The sequence below is a fragment of the Vombatus ursinus genome, unplaced genomic scaffold (assembly GCF_900497805.2).
Source record: "Vombatus ursinus unplaced genomic scaffold, bare-nosed wombat genome assembly UNPS02014893.1, whole genome shotgun sequence".
NCBI classification, from domain to species: domain Eukaryota; kingdom Metazoa; phylum Chordata; class Mammalia; order Diprotodontia; family Vombatidae; genus Vombatus; species Vombatus ursinus.
Genome location: NW_020954671.1, coordinates 2570880 through 2576879, shown reverse-complemented (window position 1 = coordinate 2576879; position 6000 = coordinate 2570880).

Genomic DNA, 6000 nt, shown 5'->3' with positions numbered 1-6000 from the left:
TGTGTGTGTGTGTGTGTGTGTGTGTGTGTGTGTGTGTGTGTGTGTGTTTGTGTATATGTATGTGTTCTTTTGAGTGTGTTCTCCCACACAGCTGGCATGGAAACCTGTGGAAAGTGTACCCACTGTGTGTGGGAGAAACTTTTATTATCATGCTATGAGCTGTTTTCACTAAATGTGTTTTTTCCCTCTTTTAACTAATGAGTCCTTTGATTGACTGGTGAAAGAAACATATTGGTAAAGGCTTTTAAACTACAGTTTTGGATGAATATTGACTCATAATCTCAATAAGCCTTAAAACTAAAATAGAATTCAGAGAGTCCCAATATTCTCATTTTGCTTATCTATGTTAAAAGTACCTGCAAAGTACAATTGTGAAGTTTCTCTTTGGAAACTCTCTCTCCTGAAATCATTTGAACTTTAACTACTTCAAGTCCCTTTTCCATGCTGATGTTTTATTTAAGCCATTTTAATCTCTTGGCTCTGCGGTAGTCCGTCACGGGGTCCTGGCTAGCTCATCACTGTTTTCATTGGTTTCAGAGTTATAACCCAACAACTCCAAAATGATATATTTGAAATCATCTTAACACATGGATATCCAGAAACAATCTGGCACAGATAGCTGGTGTCAAAATAAGACAATGAAGTCTTGAATAGCTACTTTCATTAGCTAACTATGGTTGAAGAACAACAACCAAATTGTTTGCAATTCTGCTATTTAAATCATTTTTCTGCTGCAAGCCTTGTGACAAGGGGTGCTGATTGGATCCTAAAGGACTTAGGAAGTGAATCACAAGTGCCCCTGGGATGGCTGAAGACCCACAGGGAAATGCTGAAGCCCTCAAACATACACACTCACACATACAGAGGCACACACGTGTCATACAAAGCAGTACAAGGGGGTTCCTGGCTGAGCTCTTGTCTTCACTGCCACTCACTTGGATTCATGTGCTCTCAGATTATGATCTTGCTGTTTCCTTTTCTCCTTTGCAAGTGAAAATTTTGCCATGAAGGATGGTTTATATGTTTACCCTGGATCCCTTTTTTATTTTTTGCTGGATTTCTTTTAATGCCAATGTCTCACTGAAGATTTTCTTATGTCCCTATGCTTTAGATTTGCCATCTATCATGCTGACAACTTAATAGAATTTTGCGACTGGCAGATGGTGCTGGGATGTCCTTTTCCACAGTGTGCTAAGGGCCTTTAACCCTATCAGGGAGTCTTTTGACACACTCTCTATATACCACATAGCAAAGTAGAGGGCCAGGAGGGGAAGCTAAAGTTGTATATCCATCATCTTATTTCGATTCTTCTAGGATCCCTGGCTCCATTAGTGTGGGTCATCTTTCCGTTCAAGCAGACCACAACTTTTTTACACCTTTGAAGATGACTCCAAAATTTTTATGACTAAAAAAATCACGCCCTGGAGGCTAACCCTCTGTGGGCAAGCATCTTTTCACTTGGTAAGGCCAATCCTCAAACAACAGTCACACAATCTTTTGCTAAGGACGTATTAAAAGTTTTTCTAGCTTCCTTGTCTTTGCCAGCAACTTGCATTTCAGTAGCATAGACTTCAAGATTGCAGGGTTACTACCATGCATTGAACTGAATTGAGTTGAAGTTAATGTCAGTGGAGATCCATTATCTTAATGTATTTTTTTTTTGCATTCTGTCTAATACGCAGAAAGAAAGCTAAATTTGGAGTCCAGGACCTACCTATGAATACTAGCTCTCTTATGACCCGTGTGAACTTTGGGCAGATCACTTCCCCTGCCTGGGCTTCAGTATGGTCATGTATGATGTGAAAGGGTTAGACAAGAAGATTCCTTTGAATGACAAATCTATGATTCTATGATTCTACCTGGGTATTACTCTGTAGTAGCTTCTCACAGAATTCAGTACCTACAAGGAATAGTGTCCACAGTGAATCCAATGTTCACTGTCAGCATGAGTCTTAAATGTATGGTATGAAGACTGAAAAACCAGATTCTTTATTAATCAATAAGTTATTGCAGCTAGGTGGTGAAGTCAATAGAGCACTGGGCCTGGAGTCAGGAAGACTCATCTTCCCGAGTTCAAATCTGACCTCAGACACTTACTAGCTGTGCGATCCTGGACAAGTCATTTATCAGTTTCCTCATCTATAAAATGAGCTAGAGAAGGAAAAGGAAAACCACTCCAGTGTCTTTACAAAGAAAACCCCAAATGGGGTCATGAAGAATCAGGCACAACTAAAGGGACTGAACAACAACTGGAAAGTTATTTTACTTTGAATGATGAGGAAAAATTAGTCTGATATGACCCCATGAATTCCATCCTCAGAGTCAGAATGGTGCAGAGTACTAGACTTGACTCAAGAGCCTGGGCTGAAATCCCGCTTCTGACACTTACTAGTTGGGGGTCCATGAATAAGTCACAACTACTCAGAGTCTCAGTTTCCTCTTCTGCAAAAGAGTCATAATAATACACAATAAAGCTGTGAAATGGGCTGATCTTATGTAGTATTTCTTTCTGATAGAGTGAAACTTTGGCAAGCTAAGATAGGAAATATAACTGTCCAAAGGCCCAGGGGCAAGTGAATATGATGTACTTTTTTAAAAATGAAATTTAATTGACTTTGAAGCCAAACCAAATAAGAGCTTGAACCATTTCTCCCTGAGGAAACATTTCATTTAGGGATGACTTTAATCTGAGAACTTGCTTTTGAACTGTGATTGACTTGAACTGGAGCACATTCATATAAGGTCCTGCTTTGACATACTGGCTTAGGTTTGGTAGCATTGGACTCCGTTCTGAAGATGACTGTTTAAGCTCAAAGTGTCACTTAATCCTGGAGGGGAGGAAATATTATCAAGCTACATAATGACAAGTTTGCTGAGATTGCAATTCCCAAATTTTGCCCAACTTGGCCCAATTGCCAGATTGCCAGGGACCCCATGGGAGAGGGAGGAGCAAGTGATGACTCAGTTATGCTGTCTTTGGAAGTTATCAAAGAGGTCATGATGTGGGGAGAGAAATAGCTGATGTCTCTAATAAAGGACTTCAAATTACTCTGAGATGCCATTTAGTCATTTGGCCATAGAGAGTTTGAACCAATTTACTCAATTACTCAGTAGTTATTCTACTTCTCAAGCGTGGCAGTCATCTGAATAATTATAAAGAGAGGAACTGTTTTCAGTTTTCTTTCATTTATTGAAAACAAATAGCTCCGTGTCCAAATCAATCACTCAAGCACTCAATCGCTCAATCAACAAGCACTTATTAAAAATTTGCCATATGCAAGTCATTGTGTTAAGCACAATGGATGCAAAGAAAAAGCAAAAAACAGCCCCTGCTTTCAACGAGCTTGCATCTTAATGAAGGAGACAATAGGTACATGAATAGGTACATACAAGATATACATGGAATGTATGAAAAGTAACACTAGAAGGGAAACCACCAGCAGCTGGGGGGCAGAGAAAGACTTTCTACAGCAGTTGATGTTTGAGTTGAATCTTGAAGGAAGCCAAGAATTCTAAGAGGCATATATAAGAAGGGAAAGCTTCCAGACTTGGAAAATAGCCAGTGCAAATTCAGGGAGGTGGGAGATGGAATATCTTTTGAGAAGAATAGCAAATAGTCCTTTATGGATAGATTGTAAAGTGTGTGGAGATGAGTAAAGTGAAAAAGATTAGAAAAGGTAGAAAGAGGTCAGGTTATGAAGAGACTTAAATGCTAAACAAATGATGTACTATTTGCCCCTAGAGGTAACAGGGAGCTTATTTAGCAGAGGCTTGATGTAGTCTAGTCTATGTTTTAAGAAAATCATCTTGGAAGCTCTGTGGAAGATGGACTGGAGAGGGTGGAGACTTGAGACAGGGATACCAAATAGAAGACTGTTGTAAAAGTCCAGGTGAGAGGTGACGATGGTCCTTTTATACCTCCCCAATCAACTCACCATCCTACTCACCACAAAGGCATTTCCAAACCTTTTCACCCCTCCTTAAGCCTCCCATAACTCTCCTTTACTCCATCCTCTCATCTGTGTGATATTTCCCTGAAAAAAATCAAAGTCATTCACTAAGTTCCCATTTATGTTCTCCTCCTCATCTTATATCACTTGGATGCTTTGTGCAACCATCTCCTCCTTTACTCCTGTCTCACATGAAGAGGTAGTCCTTCTCCTTGCCAAGGCAAACTCATCTACATGTAAAACTGATCTCGTTCTGTCCTACCTTCTCCAGCAATTTGCTCTCTCTTTTATCCCCACTCTCCCACTTAGCTTCTTGTCTACTGGTTGGTTGCTTTCCTACTGCCTATAAACATGCTTATGCATTCCCCTTTCTAAAAACAAAAATCCTTCATTTGATCCATCTATCCATATTAGCTATCATCCATCTCACCTCTGTTTTGTAGCTAATTCCTTGAGAAGGCCATCTATAGTCATTGGCCCCACTTCCTTTCCTCACATCCTTCATCATTCAACAGGAACTGCTCTCTCCAAAGTTATCAATGATCTCTTAATTGACAAATCTAATGATCCCTTTTTAACCCTTATCTTGCTTGACCTTTCTGCAGTCTTTGACATGTCAACCTCCCTCTTCTCTTTGTTTCTGTGACACAATTCTTTTCTGTTCTCCTATTTATTTAACCTCTCTTTCTCAGTATACTCTGATGGGCCTTCATCCAGGTCATGTTCACTAACTATAGGTATCCCCCAGGACTCTGCCTTGGACTCTTTTCTTTTCTTCTATATTATTTTGTTTGCTGATCTTATCTGCTCCCACGGATTTAATTATCATCTCTACACTAATGATTCTCAAATCAACCTACCCAGCCTCAATCTCTTTCTTGACCTCTAAGTCTGGCATCTCCAACTACTATCTTGAACTGGATATCCCATAGATATTTTAAATTTAACATGTCCAAAACAGAATTCATTATCTCTTTCCCCAAAGAGATCAAAACTAGATAGGAAGATTTAGGAATTATCTACATAGAGATGTTAAGTAAAACCACGAGAGAGAATGAGATTTAATGAGATGGTATGGAGATAAAAGAGAAGAGGGCTCAGAACAGAGGTTTGGTGGACACTCAGTTACTCTATGTGATGTGGGTAAAGACCTAGCAAAGGAGATAGAAAGAATCTTCATATGGTAGAAGAAGAATGAAAAGATAACAGTGTCATAAAAACCCAGAGAGGATAGAGTCACCAGAAGAATGCTATTAATAAGGTTGAGTGTTAGGTTACGAAGGTTAAGAGTTGAGAAATGGCCATTAGATCTGGCAATTAGGTGGTAACTGGTAACTTTGGAAAGAGCAGCTTTGGCTGAGTGATAAAGTCAGAAGCTAAATTGCTGAAGATTTAGAAGAAAATGAGAGGAGAAGAAATGGAAGACATGAGTATATTTGGAGGCAGTACAGAAGGAGTCAAGAAATAGTAAGAAATTTAAGATCAGAAAGCACTGGAAGGGGACAATAATGGGGACAATTTGCTGGAAAAGATAGGAGAGGATGAGATCAAAGATATGTGTATAGAAGTTGGCCTTGACAAGGAGAAGGATCATCGTGTAATCAGAGACTAGAATGAAGGAGGAAACAGTAGGAGATGATATGAGGGATATGAGATGAGAAAGGGAGAAGTGGGAACTCTTAGCAAATGGTGTTAGTTTTTTTTTGGTGAAATATGACATGATATCTTTATTTGAGAAGGTGGAGAGAGGGGGAGAGAGAGAGAGAGAGAGAGACAGAGAGAGAGAGACAGAGAGAGAGACAGAGAGACAGAGAGACAGAGAGACAGAGAGAGAGAGAGAAAGAGAGAGAGAGAAAAAGAGAAACTGAAGTAAGCACAATTAAGGAATTATATATATATATATATATATAATAATGACAACAATGTAAATGGAAAGCAAAGAGAGAGAAAGAGAGAGAGAGAGAGAGAGAGTGCTGTGGCAGGCTTAAGGAGTGAATAGGACATTTGGAACAACCCTTATGGTGAACAGGATAGAGAATCAATTAGAATG